The sequence below is a fragment of the Netta rufina genome (assembly GCF_964035555.1).
Source record: "Netta rufina genome assembly, chromosome: 1".
Classification (NCBI taxonomy): domain Eukaryota; kingdom Metazoa; phylum Chordata; class Aves; order Anseriformes; family Anatidae; genus Netta; species Netta rufina.
In genome coordinates, this window is record NC_140123.1 from 96,277,425 (window position 1) to 96,296,852 (window position 19,428).

Consider the following 19,428-nt stretch of genomic DNA (forward strand, 5'->3'; position numbering starts at 1 on the left):
ATGTTTTCCATCACCATCAAAGGAGTTAGGATTGCTTTATATCTTGTTACAAGAAATTTTTTGTTTTCTCCTACATGAACAGTCTTGTTCTCACTAACTCCTACATATTTGTACAGGGTGTAGTATCCTCACAAGGGGTGTTACACGGTAACAAGAAGAATTTTATACATCAAATATACCTTCCTTAAAGCCCACTTATTGTTTTTGGAAAGTGCTCAGTTCCTTCAATTGTTTTCCTATCAATAAACGTTCACTGATGAATATGTTCTCCACGCTGGTGACAGATTTCACCTTTAGAGCAGACAAACAGAAAGGTGGTGAGACCGTGCAAACTCAACTGCTGCTAAGCTTTATGCTACCATGAATGAAAGGCATTTTGATGAGTGCCACAGTGTTCACTCCTGGCACCGAACAGCTCAGTAGCTGAGATCGTATGCAAACCAGCTGCTCTTCCAGGTGACATGTTCATTGTCCCTATAGGAACACTCTGCATCCAAATCCCATGCAAACATGCTGCTGGGAACAAAGCTGGCTTGTCTCCATAAAACATTCACAGTATTGAAACAGGAAGCTGATGCATTGTGTGCTATATTTTTTCCTTTACATTCCAGAAAAAAAGGATTAGAAAAGAAGGAAGATGTGAGCCATTAAGTCTACAGCACAATCATGTTGCAGTCAAGAACTGAGAACAAGAGCTGATCACCAGCTTCTTCAAGACCTGACAGTACATAGGAAAAAAAAAAAAAAAAAAGATCAATGGCTATGGACTGAGTCTTCATGGCCAGACCTCTATCTGCTATGTGTTTGGGCTACTCCAGTAAAATCAGGCCAGGCTTCTTATGTTCAGGCTCACTCCCAGTCATTTTAGTGATTAACAAAGCACACAAGGCCACCACTTTCCCAGAGACCTAAAGTTGCCAGATACCTGAATCAGTCTGAAAGTCCTAGACTGAATATGTTCAATGGGAGCAGAAAATGACTCTCTGCTTTTTATGTACATTACCTGTTTTAATAAACAGAGTTCCTACAAAAGAATCCCTCTGTGTCACCAAAGAAAATCCATATACTCTTCTTCTAAGGTGACGTTGTTCATGAATGGCACCTGTGTGCGGTCAGGTTTTTCTGCCTGTTACAAAGAGCTCCTAAGCTACATATATTAAAAAGCAGTTTTAAAGTAAGAAAATAGCTTGAAAGGAGTGAAGGCTTAAACAGAACACTATCTAAAGAATCATTCATGCCAGCTCAACAGCTTTTATTACTCCTGGGTCTGCTTTCTTGCAGACTTGGAGGAATAGAAGATATGGATAATGGCCACTCATAGCTTATATTTTGCCCTCAGTCAAACAACTTCTCTATCTGTTTTCCATTTTTCACCAAACAGCCAAGCTCCTTATGTGCTTGCTGAAGGCAACTGCCCACTTCTTACAGAAACCCTAAAAATAAGACGCAGTGGTGATGCAGTCATAGATAAACAATAGCTTGTTTTACAGAAGAACTGCTTGTTATATACTGTTTATAAACCAATCCCAGGCGTCTTTTCTTACACATACATCTGCATATAGTCATCAGTTTTGGCAAGGACAGCACAGAGCATGGTAAATCAGAGGTTCACAGATTATCTTACTGAAATTTATAATTGCAAAGGGCTTTGACTGATAAAAAAGACTGAAGCAATGCTCCTGATATATAAGAAGTTTCATCCATTTTGAAGCATGCCAACTAGACCCCTGGGCTCTGCAGTCTATCTCTTCAAAGAAAGTGTCTTCAACCTGCACACCAGTGTGAGCATAGCATATTGTCACAGCCAAGCTTCAGTTCCAGAAGCCCAGGGAGGAGAATCTGAAAGGGAATAATGAAGTGACTTCACAGGTTTTCCTGGGACACTTTTCCACTAGTGAAGCACAGTGTGGGAAAGCAGAAAGAACTCTGATTAAAGATGTAACATTGCCATTAGATGACAAGGCAGATGAGAGCTGACGTTACCAAACATGACACCGCAAAAACAAGAGAGAAAGACAACTCTCTATCAGACCAGTGTGGATACGTACAAGCAGTAGGGGATAAGACCCAGCGTATGGGTTGAACAGATAAGATCTGCACACTGAACACAATATTCCCTAGATTCTTTGTTGACAGAAAGTTATTAGGTATGTTTACATGTAGTGTAAGGCCAGAAAAATGGTGTTGCAGCACTTTGTGAGGTGGAAGAATGGGAAACGGACTAACAGATACTGGCCTCATTTCCTAAAGACAGAATTCCAGTATGGTCATATTATCCACATGTAAGTGTTCATCTCTTGTCCTCCTTTCATAATGTTTTCATCCAATGACTACATTCAGACACATCTGGCAGGCAAACAGCCATCTCAAAGATAGAAAATTCCTACGCTATTCGTGCGAATAGAGGGCAGGCAGAAGACAGAGACCCTAGAAGATCATTTGCCTTGACCATACCATCCACTGCAGTATGAATTCACCTTGTAGTAAATATCACATGGGAAAGAAAGAGGCCATATACATGATGCCAATGGCCTAAGAGCTTCCATCAGATACTGCCTATTCCTAAATACCAAAGTCAGCCTTTGGATTCAAACCCATCAGAAAGCAGGACATATACGTTCAAAAAATCATGGCATAGGATAGCAATGTCTGTACATTAAGGATGGTTTACATTAAAGATGGCTTTGTTCACATTTTCCTGAACCTCTCTATTCCTGAATGCCCTTCTTCCATCTAGAAATTATTCCTATTTTAGGACATCTGGGGACATTTTTTGAACTTCCTATGTTTGTTTGGATTTCTGGACCTCTGGCAGATGCAGTGAGACCTGGGTAGCAAAGCTGACAGACTTCTGCTTATCACAGATATCCTCACTATATGGGCACACTCCACTATACAGCAAAGGTATCTGATCAGTAAGTACCTTGTGCAGGACACGTATCTGGCAGGTAGACCCCATTTTTCTGACCCATATTGTAGATGCCTGAACAACTGTTTAATAATTGGTCTTCACACGCAGTAAAAGTCCCACATGTTCTGAAAACGTTGGCTTTGTCAAGCATGTGCAGAACATCCTGTGCATCCTGTACTTCCATGGGCTAATTCTGAAACCACAATATCCATATTACTACACACAGAAAACCTCAAGAGCAAATATGTAAGAGCTAAACATGTCTGGCAAAGAGATTCTGGAAGATTTTTAATTAATCTGAAACAAAAAAACAAAACAATGTAGAGACTTAAGCAACAGATGAGTAGAGGCTGAAAGTGATGAAGGCAGAGATAAGGTGGCTGAGAGGCCTCTAGGAGTTGTGATGAGGACATTAAGAATCTGGGCCCAGCGATGCCAAAGGTTCAGAGCCATTCATGAGGAGACAGAATCACAGAATGGTTTGAGTTGGAAGCGACCTCAAAGACCACCCAGTTCCAACCCCCTGCCATGGGCAGGGACACTTCCCACCAGACCAGGTTGCCCAAAGCCCCATCCAGCCTGGCCTTGAGCACCTCCAGGGATGGGGCATCCACAGCTTCTCTGGGCAAGCTGTTCCAGTGCCTCACCACCCAGAAGTGAAGAATTTCTTCCTTATATCTAAGGATCAGCAACACAGGCAAAGAATTATTTTGGGCAGAAGGATCTGGCCTACTGCCTGTTCTCCATTTCCTCCAGAGAAAAAGTTTTATGCAGCAATACAGCAACAAGGCATAATCAAAACAGTGCTGGGTGATATAAACCACCTCTGTAAGCCTTTTCAATAAAAGATTTGAGTTGCAGGGTCTCACAGAGCCTACTCACCACTCCGCTGGCATTACCACCTAGCAGCAGCATTCCCAGCCACCACCAGGCAAGCAAGCAAGCAAACAAACAAACAGCTGCCATGTTCTTTGCATTGTAGATGAACTCAGAAAAAAATACAGCTGCAATTAGTTGGCACGCAGCTGTCAAATTAAATCTTTTACTGCCCAGCTAGTAGAGCACAGAATTGTGGTTTATGCTGGATTTGAAGCAAGGGGCACCAAAGAAAGGGTTAACCCTACACCTGTGTGCATGTTCATAATGTGTATTTTTTCCTGAACACATTATTAGTCTGTTAGCTCATTTAGAGACCATAATGAAGTCATTATGATGCCACCAGTATATTTTGCCAGAAAGCTGGCAATCTTTAATCTGCTTCCTCTACAACATCTCACAAAGGAAGGGAGAAACCAAAACACTGATTTCAACTAACAATGCATTTATGTGCAGTGCTGGGTCCCAGCACATGCTGAGAAGAAAGTTCTTTTGTTTATTCCCCCCCTCCTTCCGACAGGCTTTACACAACAAGCAAAGCACAGAAGATTCCTCAATGCAGCACAAAGCCACTCCACCTTTTACATGCTTTTCATTTTCTCTGCACCTTCCTTTGACCTTTCCTTCAGATGAGGCAACCGAAGATTAAGTTGAAAATTCTTTGAAAAAAGCCGTGAGTAATGAGTTGATGCTCACATATGCAATCCCCATAACTGCACGCTGCCAGACTCATGCCTTCTTGGAGAGACAACAATATACACTTAGCAGGGATTTGTAGGGTAAGTGTGCTAGGAAACAATGGTTGGCATGTCAACAAAGAGGATTTTCTATAGGAGTCAGGGGCAGGTAGGAGATGTGGGTGAGGACAAAGACAAAGAGGAGCCAATCCACCCCAGGCCAGTTGCACACTCACCAGGGTATGTGCATTTACAAACAGGGGGGTAAAAAATACTTTTGTCAGTCCCTGCTCTTGTTCCCTATTAAATAAACCCCACTGATTTCAAGCTCACATGGATAGCATTCAAGGCAGGTGTCCATGGGAGCTAAACAAGCTGAGTTTTCCCAATTAGCAATAGCCGAGATGTGACTGGGTCAAGTGATGGGGAACAGCTGAGCCACATCTATCCATCCTGCCATCCATGAGGTAACATAAGGCTTGTATAAAAAGCAGAGAGGTGAGTAGGTTGGGAAGCTGAATCTAAGGGCAGGTAGCTACTATGAGTGTTGTCTTTTCTAAGGGGCCTGATCCAAATTCCAGTCAAGCCTCTCACTACTCTCATCATCTAAAAAGATATTTTAGGTGGGAGGTAATCTTACTCTTACCAACAAAATGCTGAAAAACAGCAATTCAATGCCTTTGTCACTGTTAATTGCCAGGTGTTCGAGTCTCTTGTTTTCTGCTCACTGTCAAGTCCTCCTGAAGCTTCAATTCAAACTGCTTTCCTCAGACAACAGTAACTGAGTTACTAGATGATACCCCACAGGTGTAACTTCTCACAAAAGCTCCCATCAGCCACATCCAATGGCTGATAACAACACAGCAATGTTAGCATAAAGCTGGGGCACCAGCATACCTGAGACTGCCATCCTGTTTCAAGTGGCTAATGCCTGCAGTGCAGCTGATACCTTCCTGTGATGGAAGCCTGCAAACCACTATTTCAAGACAATATCCTTGTGCTAAAGCACTGGCAGCACAGCTGAATGCCAGCAGGGCTACTTGCTTTTGGTAGATGGTGCACAGCTGCCAACAGCTTGCTGGCACGCCACAGCGATCTGAGCATCCCCTCCCAGCATACTGCTGCATCACAGCCCTGAATTATGACTCTTTTGCTCTCCTCCAGTGCATTGACGGTGCACTGGTGAGAGGGTTATCAGTGGGTCCTAAACACTGATAAAAATGGAGATGCATGCTCATGCTGAGGGAGCAGAAAGCACTGAGGGGCCAGGGGGGCACAGTGAATAAGTGCAGATTGAAAAAGGAAGAGGCAATGAGTATATTGTGGGTTGCTTTTCAACAAAGCAAATTATTTATTTTCTCTAAATTTATATGTGCCACAGACTGCACAGCTAGGGGACTGTGCTCAGATAAGGAAGAAGAATAGACTTGGTGTTAAAACATGTGAGCAGAACCAGACAATGACTCTCGCAAGTGGCTCTGACCACCCAGCTCACTAGTGGGACCTTTGGGTGGGCTACGTGGAGCTATAGCCTCCCAGATAAAAGGGCACTCCAGTGTGGAGAAAAGGAGAAAGCCAAGAATGGGGTCATGTTCATCCTTGATCACTTGGGACACTCAGCACAGCGTGTGCGTGCTGTTCATATGGTAAAACCCTGGCATTTTGCCACTCTGTGTGGTCACATCTAGCTCTGAGAGGCCCTGACAGCTTGTGGGCTCCCCCATGCTGAGACCCCAGTGCCTGGGCATACAGGCTCCTCACAGAGAGCCTGGGGACAATTAGATGGCTCCGGGAGGTGGTCTTGAAAGCAAATTAACTGAGACTCAGAGGAACAGAGCTAAGTGCCTGGGCCCAAGCAACTGTGCAAAACATGAGCAGGACATCTGCACCCCCACCCAAAGATGTTTTCTGTGCTGTGTGCTTTGAACATGGTCCCAGAGCCACTGACCAACACTGGAACTGTCAACGTGAGACAAAGAGGCCTCATCACCCACTCTGTGCTTAACAGCAGGGAGTGCTGAACTTAGCACTTACATGTGAGACGTAAGCAGTAGATCCATCCAGTGCACCCTGAAGTGATAGAGATACACCACACATCTTCCAAGGAGTCAGTGCAGGATGAAAAACAAAACAAAAACATGATTTTAACTAATAACACAAGGAGCTCTTGTGCAGATCTATCTTATGATCACACTGTCAAAACAGGGTAGCACTTTTTGGATGTCAAGGCTGACAACCAAGCAGCTGGAAGCTCTCAGGAAAACTCAAAACCTGCCAAATCAGCATTTTCAGGTGGGAATAGAAAGAGGGCATATCCAGGTTGGAAAAACAAAGCAAAAATAATAGCAGATGTATGACAGCCCTTTGGAGTACTGAAACTGGGACTGCTGTTGAGGAGCTTTGGCTGTGGCTGGGGAGGTGAGCTGCCCTGAGCCACAGCACAGGAGAGAGGCACAGCACCCTGTGCACGTACAATAGTCAGACAGTGGTGGAGTGCTGCCTCTCTTGTTACCAAAACCAAAGCAATAGATTTAGGTGCCTCAAGATCAGGAACATCAAGTTCTCTAGGATGAACGCCCTGTAGTTATCTCAGCCCACAGTTCTGGGGAACCACTTCCATGCTCTTCACTCCCGTGCCCCCCGGCAGCACTCTCAAATGACACTACCTGCCATGGATTCTACCAGCAGTCAGACACCCAAATACTGAAGCGATACAATCAGCAGTCAAACGGGAAGAGTCTTAAAAGTGCAGGGAAATGAAGACAGACCTCCTGAGGCTCACGTTGATCCCCTTAATCCTAAATCAGCTTTCTGCTATTTATATATATTCATTACATTAATTATTATTTCCTAGCACTACTGATTAACAATAAAATTTGCACCAATTTCTTTCTAATCCTGTTAACCATGAAGCCGGTTATTACTCTAAACGCTTTTAAGTGCACTTACTTTTAATTTTATATAAGCTATGTATATATCCTATAGTATGAATATATACGATGTATATTAGACTTTAATTTTATATCTATATACAGCTCTTTCATTCAAGATTGTGTGAGTGCATGACTTAGCCAAATGTCTTAGTTACTGCGTCATCTGTAACATTTCTAATGCTATTATCTCCTAGGCTTGATACCAGGTGAGTATATGTGTACTCTATACATGTATATGTGTACTCATGCAGTAGCACAAACATACAGGAAAGAGTTATCTGTACACCAAGACTGTGTATGTTGAAAAGATCAAACTTCAGTCTTCTCCTGCAGCAAACTTGGCTAAGAATACTCTACATTTAAAAAGAAATCAGAAATGCTGCTTGAAGAATTACTGAAATGTCAAGCAGCATATGAAAGGACTCTGTTTTCATGTCATCTCCATGCCCTAACTCCTTTCACATCCCTCAGGATTATCATTTTTTAAATTGCATTTAAAAAATAAAATAAAATAAAATAAATAAAATAAGCTCAGTCATCTCAAGTGGATAATTTAAATGCCAAGTTCCTGCCTGGATTCACATTTTCTAGCTCAGTATTAAATCATTGAAAACAGATTGAATGGGGTGCCCTGTTTGGCAATCATTGCTGTTCACCTACCAACAGAACTCCAGTGTGGTCCTCTTCTGCAGGCATTTACCCATTGCCTTGACAGGGACTACTCAGGAGAGGAAGAACTTTTCAGGCCTGCTGTGTTTCCTTTTGTCTCGTCCTGCTATTAAATCTCTCTGGAAAAGAAACATCAGCATTCTGGAAGCTGATACTGTAGAAAATTCTGTGGTCCTTTGGACCCCATAAGTGCCAATTCATGGTTTGCTTACAGAAGCAAGAAAATGTCTTTTTCCTCTCAAATAGCATAATAATTTCTTTCTCCTTTTTGTGCACAGGACATTAAACAGTTGGACTTGTTTGTCATACAAGATCAAATTAAAGAGAGCATGACAAGTTAGTGTGTGACTTCTCTAAAGAATAAGAAAGAACTTGTGCTCACGTTCTTGCCAGCACCACCCACTTGTCTACCCTGGAAGGTCCAAGTGCCATTTCCCAAGGTGAGGACGCCCTGGAAGGTCCAAGTGACATTTCCCAAGGTGAGGACGCCCTGGAAGGTCCAAGTGACATTTCCCAAGGTCAGAGTAGCTCACAGGTGCTCTCCAGTCCTGGGAATGGAGACGTGATTTGCCTCACTGTTAACCACAGCTAACCATGGCCATGCATTTCAAGGGTGGAAAAGTACTACACCAGCATTCCTGTGTCTCCTTGTTCCCACGTCTCTGAGCATCCTCCCACACCACACTCTCTGCAAGCTGGATCCACTTGTAGTTTCCTCTGTTTGGAATTGGAAAGCAAATATTCCCCTTGGTCTGCTCCCAGCATAACCACTACCAGCTCCAAAGTCCTAGTTAACTTCTGCTGCTCAGTCGAAGCAGGATGTTCTTCCAAACATGCAGCAGCTGATCCAGGGGGCACAGCATATCCTGCTGAAGAGGAGAAAAACAGATGCCAGAGTTTCAGCTGCATCAATAGAGGTACTTGTGGTTGCAATGCTATTGCAAGCCTTCCAGGTTCAAGCATTTCCACAGCGGGCTCGTAGTGCCTGGGCAAGCCTCAGCACCTTGAAGAACCATGGCTAGCTGCACCCTGAAGTCCAGCAGCATCCCAGCTCCATGCCCTTGTTATTTGGAGCTCCACAAGGCATTTCCCAGCACTCTGACCCACTGCCCCATCTGTCTCCCAGGAAGACTTTTATGACCTGCCCCAGATGTAGGAAAAGAGAAAGGTTGGAGGGAGACAGAGATGGCAAAGAAAAGAGCAGGTATTAATATCCTTGGTGATGTCTGCACTTTATTTTCCCTTTTAATTTACAGCTTGGCACTTCAGCTGCAGTTGCTGTTTCCCAGATTGCACCTGGTTTGGGAGTTAAAAAAGAATATACTTTTTGTTTGTATTGGCCCGTAGGTCAGACTTGCTTGCTCCAAAGTTTGTACTAGTTATGTATGTACATGTGAGTTTAATAAAGTTTGTTGTCTGTTTAAGCTCTGTTGTTGTCTACTCAATTGTAGGGAAGTGGGAAGCTGTCACTATGCCAGAATTTTTCTTATTGAAGTCTAACAAAACAGTGAGCAATCTAGACAAACCAATAATATGGCACCCTGTGTCCCCAAACCAGCACGCACTAAGAGCTTCATTAAAATTGATCTTGAATTCAGCAAGTAAATCAACACTCACCCAAGACAATACATTAAATTAATCAGGCACAAAATACCCCATACAGATCAGCAGGCCAAATGTTTTTCAAAAATAAGCACAACTGCAACTTTCAGTTCCTGGTCCATATCAAAGTACCATGATGTTTCACCACAAAGCAGCACATATAATTAGCAATCAATTACTCATTAAAATTGCCCCATGAAGCAAGCATGTGAGCACATACAACATCTCTAATTCCCTTTGGCTCACTGGGCTCTGGCCTGATTTCATTATAAAAGCACTTCTGGGGTGTGCGAGAAGGCAAAAGAATTGGTCCGGGCCCAGGACCCACTTCCTTGGCTGGGAGACTTTGTGGTGGGCACAGCCAGCCATGGCCGCGAGCGCTGGCTCCCTTAATGCTCCTGGGGGCTAAGCCCTCCCTCCTGCCAGCCTCTACCATCGGCCAAACTGCCTCTTCTGCACAGGCCTCAGATTTCCTAGGTGCAGCTCCAAAGGCTGTGTTAGAAAGAGAGAGGACAGCATGGCTGCCCTCAAACTGGCCCAGCCTACTGGTGCCTGTGGCACTGGGGTAAGGCCCAGCTCCTCCTGGCTGGTAGATGCCCAGTCTCCCAGACCTCAGTGCCATCCACACCACCATGTGGCCCCACAGCTGCATTGCCCAGCAAATCCTTCCACAAGGAAGGGGATTAGTGCATTTGCAAGCCTTTGAAGGGCAAGCGAGGGCACCTATGCCACATGAGAGCCCCATCCTCTGCCATTATTCCCAGTATGCTCCTTCTCCTGCCTGCTGGAACATGACCCTCAATCAGCATCCCTCATGGGCAGCCTAACACTTGATTTTCCAACACCAGGTGGGGTGTCCTATTTCTAATGTAAGATTTCCAGGACAGACCCATGCTACATACCCTATTCCTGTGGTGCCCATGGCTTTTATCAACAAAGGGATCCTCTTTGTGGGGAAACCCCAGGGGAAAAAAAAAAAAAAGCTTCCTATAATCCCTGCAGAAATGAATTAACCAAGTGACACACAGAAGGGCTGTAAAATGCACACACATAAAATAGCCTGATCGCTACAAAAACAAACAAGCAGTGTTCCTCAGGGATTAAGTGTACTGTAGGGACCCATTTCTGAGAAATTGTACCAAAAAATGAATCGATAACTATGAATGAAGACTGTGGACATCCTTCTTTGCAAAACATGTAATCTTAAGAAGTGTTGCTGCTCCTTGGCATGGCCCATCAAGTGGGGGTGAGAAGGGTTCACCTGCTACTGGGGGCTGAGCTTGTGGGTTTGGAGTCAGTGCAGGCAGCTCTGCAGAGCATTAGGCTGTGCAGGTGAGCCCCAAGGTACAAGGAAGCCTGCTCAGCCCAAGGGCTGGTAACATGGGCTGAAACACAGCCACCCAGGGAACAGGGAGCATTCAGGAAAGGGAACTCAGCCAGGTGACTCATGGTCTCATTTTATGCCACTGGCTTTTAGATAGACACCATAGACACCAAAAAAAAAAAAAAAAAAAGATATATATTTATATATTGGCACCTCATTTGCTAGGAGAACAGCCTAGAAATATTTATGATTAAAAGGAGTGATTGAGCAGTGACATTCAGTGTTTCCATTTTTTAACAATTTCTGTTGTTTTTTTTTTTTTTTCTCCTTTTTTTCTTTGTGGTCTTTGTAAAAACATCAGAATAATAGCAATTTATTAAGAACTGGCATTCACTCAAAATAGTTTCCCTTAATGTGAATGCTCTTACTGACATTGTAAAATTTATTTACAGTTTCTCTTTTTTCTTCTGTTCATTGTTTGGATGTACCATAGGACACCAATAAAAAAGGTTATTTATGCTAAACAGATGTACTGTGAAAAGCCAGATGCAGCATGGATGATAACCAGCAGCTGAGCAGGCCCTGGCAGATAAACTGCCTTTGACTATGGGTTTCCTTCATACCCACCACTGTTGCAGCAGCTTCTCTGTCACTTACATGGAGGTAACCCAACCCACTGACTTCCAAAGTCTAAGGAATAAACAAAGTGAGCATCACCTCCAAAGTGCTGTGATTTCTGAGCCTCCTCATGCCTCCTAATGCCTTTATGATCTGGTAAAAAGAAAAAAAAAAAAAAAAAAGTGTTTAATACAAAGCAACATGAACACCCTAAGATAGTCTACAGAAAGCTGAAGTGCTGGATTTACCTCAGACATATTCATCTCCAGAGCTGGTCCCTCTGGGCCAGATGGAGAGTGTCCTGACAGTGCCCAATGCCTGTAGACACAGCAAACACATCATCTTTTCCTATTCAGAAATTGTGAAACAAACACAAGCAGCGTTCTCACATCAAGATGCACTCAAACTGCAACCCATGGTGCCTCAGGTGGACGCAGGCCCAAACTACAGTGCTTAAGATCAAGCAAGGGACAAACACATGAAACCACACAGTGCTCAAGGCTGCCAGACACCAGTTCCCTGTGCTGTCAGTGAAGAAGGATGCAGGAGGCACGCTACAGGTGTGCTGTGCTGGCTTCACAATTTCTTCTCCCCTTTGACTGCCTTGGGAACCAGGGCCTGGAGAGTAGGTGGTCTGAACCATGCATCACTCTCTTGGCCAAAGACATCAAAGTAGGCAAGCAGGATACAGCTGGATACTCCTACTTTCTCCTGAATATGAGTGGTTCCTCTGGCTCTCCCCACAATTCATTCCATTGACATTGTTCAGTTCTCATCCTATAAAGCATTCATTTAACTTAGAGGGGAAGAAAAAGTCAATTAAAAGGAAAAAAAAAAAAAAAGTGCAACAATGAATTTTTAACATATTGTCCCAAACAGAAAGCTGGACCAGGTGCAGGCTCATGATTAGGATCAAGTGATGGGAAGAGATCCAAAGTGTTCAGCTGAGCTGATTGCAGAGGCCTGGCTTTGAAGGCAGCGTACAATAAAGCAACTCATTAATAGCTGGACTTTCACCTTCCTGGCAATAGATGAGTCATGCATTTGAGAAGGTCAGTGCCTTGGATTTTAAGAATGGAAGAGAAGATCAGGATCATTTAGTCTGTGTTACACAGGACACAGAATTTTCTTTGAGCATTAAGGTAGCATGAGGCTAACACTTCTGTCTTGTATACTAGTGATTTAGTACTAGCACTGGCCAGAAGGGAACTGCTGACCCAACCAGCAGCTAAGTGTATCAACAACGGTAACAACAGCACTTTGCTAAGATCTGGGTATTTGTTGCTTTTCTTATGTTTGTCACTTTTTTCATCTGCGGCCAAGCTTTCCAGTTCGTAAAAGAGATTCCATAAGAGCAACCTGATCCCTTGTTTACAGGATAGTCCCTGTCTTTGCATTATCCCTAAAGCCCCAGATCAGCAATGCAATTAACCTTCTGAGAAATGCTCTCAAAAGCACAAGTAGTCTCACTCTTTTTCAGCACATCACTTGCTGTCAAAGCATCAACAAAGCAAGAGAAACAGTTCTTTACGGTACGAGGTAATTTGAGCCTATTAGGGGAGCAGCCACAAGAACATTTTGACTGCTATTTTCAAAGCACAGGGAAGCAACTGCTTCATTGCATGATTGGACCAGGCAACAGAACCCCACTGCTGTAAAACTGGGCCATCTTGAGAGCTTCACCCTGTGTCTGATGGGGAATGTAATGAATGCATTTGGCTTTTGAGGGAGACACTCGTAAAAAACAAGAATTCTAGTGTATGGCAATATGTTTGACACGTGAGATGCACTAGAGAGAAGAATGAGGGGGTTGTTGGGAATACCAGAGTAAAGTGGGGGAAAAAAAAGCTCCAAAATAAGCTGTGGAACATTTCTATATCCTACCTTGCCAGCAAGCACCAGCCTGCTCTCAGAACAGAACTGGTTTTAAATGTGTTAGCACGTTGCTTGGGCAGAAATGGTTGATAAATCTTGAAGCCAATTAAGGGGAAAAAAATAGATAGGACCAAACAGTGCTAGGGCCTTCCTCTCCACAGGAAAGAAAGAAGCATCCAGAGAAGCTTCCAAATAATACATTTAATATTCACATACCTCTTCCGCCCACTCAGTGTGGGTGCACTGGAATGACTTTGCTAGCTTCTATTATTTCTCTTGCAAGAAAGATCCTTGTAAATGAAAGAGAGTGTCCAGGTGACAGAGTTCCATATATTCACAGCTTTGTATCTTCTCCTTCAAAAAGCTTTGGAGAGAGAAAATGCAGATCAGCCTCCAAGTTGCATCTTCTTTCCTGAAGTAGTCTTTTGGCCCTTTTTCTCAATACTAGGTTTGGAAGACATCTCTACCCCCTTGAGAGAGAAAAGAAAACCATAGGCTTTCCCAGAATAACCACATATACACAAGCTTCCCTTCCCTAGAGGAGAAGGAAAAGGACTCAAAACCTCTAAGATTGTTTTAGAACTTTTATGGCACTTAGCCAGAAATTTCAAGAAGAGTTCATGTGGCCATAAATCAACTGAACTGGTCAATGTGCAGAGACAACTGACCAAAAGACTCACCCAATGCTAGATGATTCACATTTCTGAGAAAGCCAGGAGACTAAAGATTTTGCCTTAAAAAGCAATGGGTTCCTTAACTTTTCTTAGAGTCATAACATTCTGCATGAACTTTCATGATTACAGGGACCAGCATAGCTGTATTAATGAAGAAGCTACTTTGAAGTGTATGTAGATATTTCTTTCAGTGCTGGCAAAATGACAAGTACACACCAGGTGACCAAAACCTCAACAACCTACACACTTAGCCAAAAAAAACTTGCACAAATATTCTCATAAACTCTTCCGCTCTGCTAAAAGATAAAGACTAGAATCTTTTTGTCTGGTATATCTCCTATTCCCATGTATTTTTATGTCAGGAAACTCTATATTTGTCTCCTTTCAAAATGAGTTCCTTTTCTCATGACTATGAAGGCCATTTTTCTGAGGCAGAACTAATGATTCTGCTTGTCTCAATTTATATTTTAATTGTAATTAACGTTTAGAGTAAGCAAGGCTCTTCTGAAAAATCAGTAGTCTTGAAGACATATACACTCCAGATGGATGTACAAAGGGATTTTGTGGAAGTGATATCTTATCCCGTTTATTTTTAAGGAATAAATATAAATATCAGCAGCAAGTACTAGGGACTTTTAAACATGCTGAAGTATTCTGTATTCTGATTAGATTCTTCACTGCTTGTAGAAATGCTGTGAATTGGGAAGAGGGGACTTTCACAGTGAGAGTCAAAATGTGCTTGGCTGCTCTTAGATGGCAGACTGTTATCCTTGACTCTGCTGTCCTTGTGTAGAGTACCTAGTGCTGTATTTTAAACATTTTTGAGGAAAACATCCTTATGCTCCCCTCTCTATTCAGCAGAGTGTCAGACTCAAGTTTCCAGATAATGTACAGAAATCAATCACTTATAACATCAGTGGCCCAGAGACTAAAACAGCTTTTACTTCAGTTTTAACTAGGAAAGACAGGTGTTGGTAAATGTCTGTCGTGGTTCTGCTCGAGTGGGCAGCCGAGCTCCACCACAGCCGCTCTCTCACTCCCCCTCCTCAAAGAGGAATGGGGAGAAAATATGTGAAAAGGGGCTCAAGGTTTGAGATAAGGACGAGAAAATCACGCAATAATTATTGTAACGGGCAAAACAGACTCGGCATAAGGAGATAGTAAGATTTATTGCCTATTACTAACAAGCGAGAGAAGTGAGAAAACAAAGGAAAAAGCAAACCAAAAGCACCTTCCCCCCCATCCACCCTCTTCCACCTCCTCCCCCCGAGTGGCGCAGGGGAACGGGGGAATGGGGTTATGGTCAGTCTGCAGCACTTCTTCTCTGCCGCTCCTTCTCGGTCACTCTCGTCCCCTGTGCTATGGGGTCCCACCCACGGGATGCAGTCCTTGATGAACTGATCCGGCGTGGGCTTCCCACAGGCAGCAGCTCTTCCAGAACTGCTCCAGATATGGGTCCGTACCACGGGGTCCATCCCTCAGGAGGAAACTGCTCCAACCTGGCTCCCCTACGGGCAGCAGCTCCTGCCAGGTCACCTGCTCCTGCGTGGGCTCCTCTCCACGGGCTACAGGTCCGGCCCGGAATCTGCTCCGGCAGGGGTCTTCCACAGGCGGCAGCCTCCGTCGGTGCAGGGCCACCTGCTCCACCGTGGTCTCCTCCACGGGCTGCAGCATGGAACCCTGCTCCACCGTGGCACACCATGGGCTGCAGGGGGACATCCTGCTTCACCATGGTCCTCACCACAGGCCGCAGGGGACTTCTGCTCCGGCGCCTGGAGCACCTCTCCCCCTCCCTCTACACTGACCTTGGCACCTGCAAGGCTGTTCTCTCACTCCCGGCTGCTGTCTGGCGCAGCGTTTTTTTCCCTGTCTTAAATATGCTCTCACAGAGGTGCAAACAACATCACTTATTGGCTCAGACCTGGAAAACAATGGGGCCCTTCCCAAACATGGGGCAGCTTCTAGATCTTTCTCACAGAAACCACCCCTATGGCTTCCTGCTACCAAAACCTTGCCACGTAAACCCACTACAATGTCCTAGGTAGATCTCCCTTGAAGAAGTGGCCAAATTATTTAAGCAATCAAAGATATCGGCTAGCTCAATGTCACATCTCAGTAGTGTAACTCACACAATCCTGCAACTGGAGATGCTCATGGAGTCTGTAAGGCACTCTCTGTTTGGTGGCCCCATGGTAAAATGATGTGAACAGGAGATGTGCACTAAACAGCAGAGTTCAGGCCCACACCGTATGACAGATGACCACAATGTGCATGAAAGTAGCTCAGGCTTAATGTCTGGGCATTACCTCCTTCTGAGGTATTCTGTTTTTTGATAGACCAATACCTGGATCATCCTGGTTTACAGCAAATGAAATGCCTTCAAAGAAGCTACTATTGGTCCTTCCTGGGTTCTGCCTTACCTAAAAATCAAAACACTGAAGACATCCATCTATGAAAGCTGTATCCTCCACTGGGTCATCAAAGCATACCTTGAGCACAATTTTTGGCAGCTGGGTTGTATCATAACACAAAACTTTACCTTACAGGCAGATAAACTGACCAGTTTGTAGACAGATTGCTAGTAGATTGACAATTTTAGGGCTTCATGCAGTGATGATGCAGGACTTTGTAAGATAACTTGAATGCCTCTATTTATTTTAAACATCCTATTGAACCTCTGGTTATAATGCTTAGGAAACAGCAATGCAAACACATAGGTAAAGAAGCAAGGAGTTTTACAAAGTCACACATCAAAAACTGAAACTTCAAAGATCAGCTTCAGAAGAGCCATGTTGATTTATAGGAGATGGCCCACATGTATCTAATGCAATCTACCGTCCAGGAAAGACATCTCGTATAAGGTAGTTGCCCAAGACAACAGAGCACTCAGAGTCAGTGACCATACAGGGCGCTCCCAGTTCCAATATTCCAAAATTCCTTGAAGCTCCATGAAAGACCTGGGGCAGAAAGCTTAAACTTTTGCAAAAAAAAGTTCATGCTCAGCTGGTAACTATAGTAGATAGACACTTTGGAGTGTTTTTATTTTTAAATGTTGCCCTCCACCACCATGAAGCTAACCAGTTTGTAGGAATCAACAAGTCAGAGTAGGCATCTCTTGCTCCGTGAACAATGTGGTTAGCTCTGCATTACAAGGTTTCACCAGTGCTTTTTAACTACTGTGTGCTTTTCTAAATTGAAGACCAGACACACTGGTCAGCAAAATGAAAAGACAGAGCCCCAGGCAGCATTCAGTTCATAAGTACCTGCCAATTTGTTTTGCAATTGCACTGTTATTTAAAAATGACAGTGTTGAATTAAAAAAAGTTTCAGCTGGGTATGGAACTTTGCAGCTCCATGGCAGATCTGCCAGGGCTCTCTATCTGCCAGCCCATAAAACATTTTGTGATTGAACATGCCAATCTAAATTAACTGGATTTAAGGTCAAGTGGCATTCACAGCTGAATGTGGTGCAGAAACCCTGAGAAGGAATAGCAGCAATATCCCCTATACCTGTAAAGCATACTGAAAATAAAGAAATAAAATTTCAAAAAAAAGAAAAAATTCACTCGCTGTTCTCATGTTCTTTTTTATGAGGTTGAGCAATATTTATTTGAAAACTGTAAAACCACAAGTACTTGGCATCTGCCCCCTTCGATCGCAGCATAGTTTAATGTAGGGCAGGGGCATCATTTAGCTGCTTTTAGCAAAGTTAAAATTGGCCCTTTGAATCATTACATTTTTTCTCTGAAACCCATCTGTACATGGATATGCTGAGCCACCACTTTATATATAAATATATATATATACACCTTCTCACATTTTTTCCTTGGCTTTCCAATATTGAGGAGAGCCAACTGAAGCCAATAGACCAACCATTGGCAAAAATGACTGAAATGTCATCAGCATACAACGTGGCCACAGATGTATCCCTTTGCTTCCTTCTACCTTAGTTTGCAAAAATGTCTGCTTGCCATCCAGCTCAAACACAGGTACTGAAGCTTGATTAATATCTTTTTAATAGATTGAGATCGTCATATAAACAGTGCTTATAAAAGGTCTGATGTGGAGATTCATCATTATTTTATCAGGCCAAGTCCTGACATCATTGCAGTTTTCCACTGAGGGAAGAAAATGATCTTGGCTTCAACAGCAGTTTTGCCTCATTAATGTCTGAACCAAAACACACTGAGGCAGGACTTCAGGATCTGTCCAGAGATGATTTAGTCTTAGGACAGACAAGTTGTACTAATGAATTTCACCACAAAATAGCTTTGTTTCAATTTCATCTATCTGCCACATCTAGGCTACCCTATTGCAGGTTGGCCAGCCTGCACAGCTATAAACAGTGAGGTGGCCTGCTCTTTTGTTCAAAGGAAAGGCTTTGTTAATGATTGGATCTAGAAACAGATGATCACTCGACTCATAGCTGCTTGGTGCTTCTCCTCTTAAAAAAATATCCTGGGCTATGGATGATCTCAGTGTAAAGAGCTCTTCCCACCTGGGTCTTCACTCTCTTCACAGCTTCCAGCAGGGCAAAGGGTATGACCAGAGTGCATTTGTATTTTAGCGAGTACCAGCTCCTGAATGGTTCTGTTCTCAAGAAAGTCATTTCGTCTAAGGAATGACCTTCAACAAACAAATGCCATTTAATCTAAGTAGGTCGCTTTGTCAGCAACGCTACAGTTTTAATGGAAATGTTTCCATTTCAAGACAAATGTTCCATACCCTGATGGTTGTGGTACTGTGTTTGGCACATGGAGTCCTAAATTCAAGTCACCCAGATTGAAGCGCAGTAAAGGTCTGGAATGAAAAACGTCAGCGCTGCTTCAGGCAAAGCAGGGACTTGAAACCAGATTTCCTGCATGCCAAGCCAGTAACTCAACCATCAGGCTTTGGATCACACAGGTCTTGTCCATGGGCCAGCCAACCCTGAAAGCAACTGTGGGAAGAAACTTCTAGTCCTGTTCTAATCACTGCAACTGGAAGCAAAACGACTTTGGATTTCATGATATCTGGCTCTACAACCTTGTCTCCTTATGAGCTATTCCAATACAAGCTTGTTCAGTTGAGGGCCTGGATCAATTACGTGATTTCTCCCTCGAATCCTGACAGAGATGAGGAATATTAGTACTATTTTTTTCTTGTCTTATAACATGTTTGCTGCATGCTTCCATCAGATTAACTTAGACTACCCAGGTAGAAACAAGATTTTTATTGTTGTTGTTGTTAGAGCTGGTTAACCAAATCAATGAATTTCAGTTATATCGCA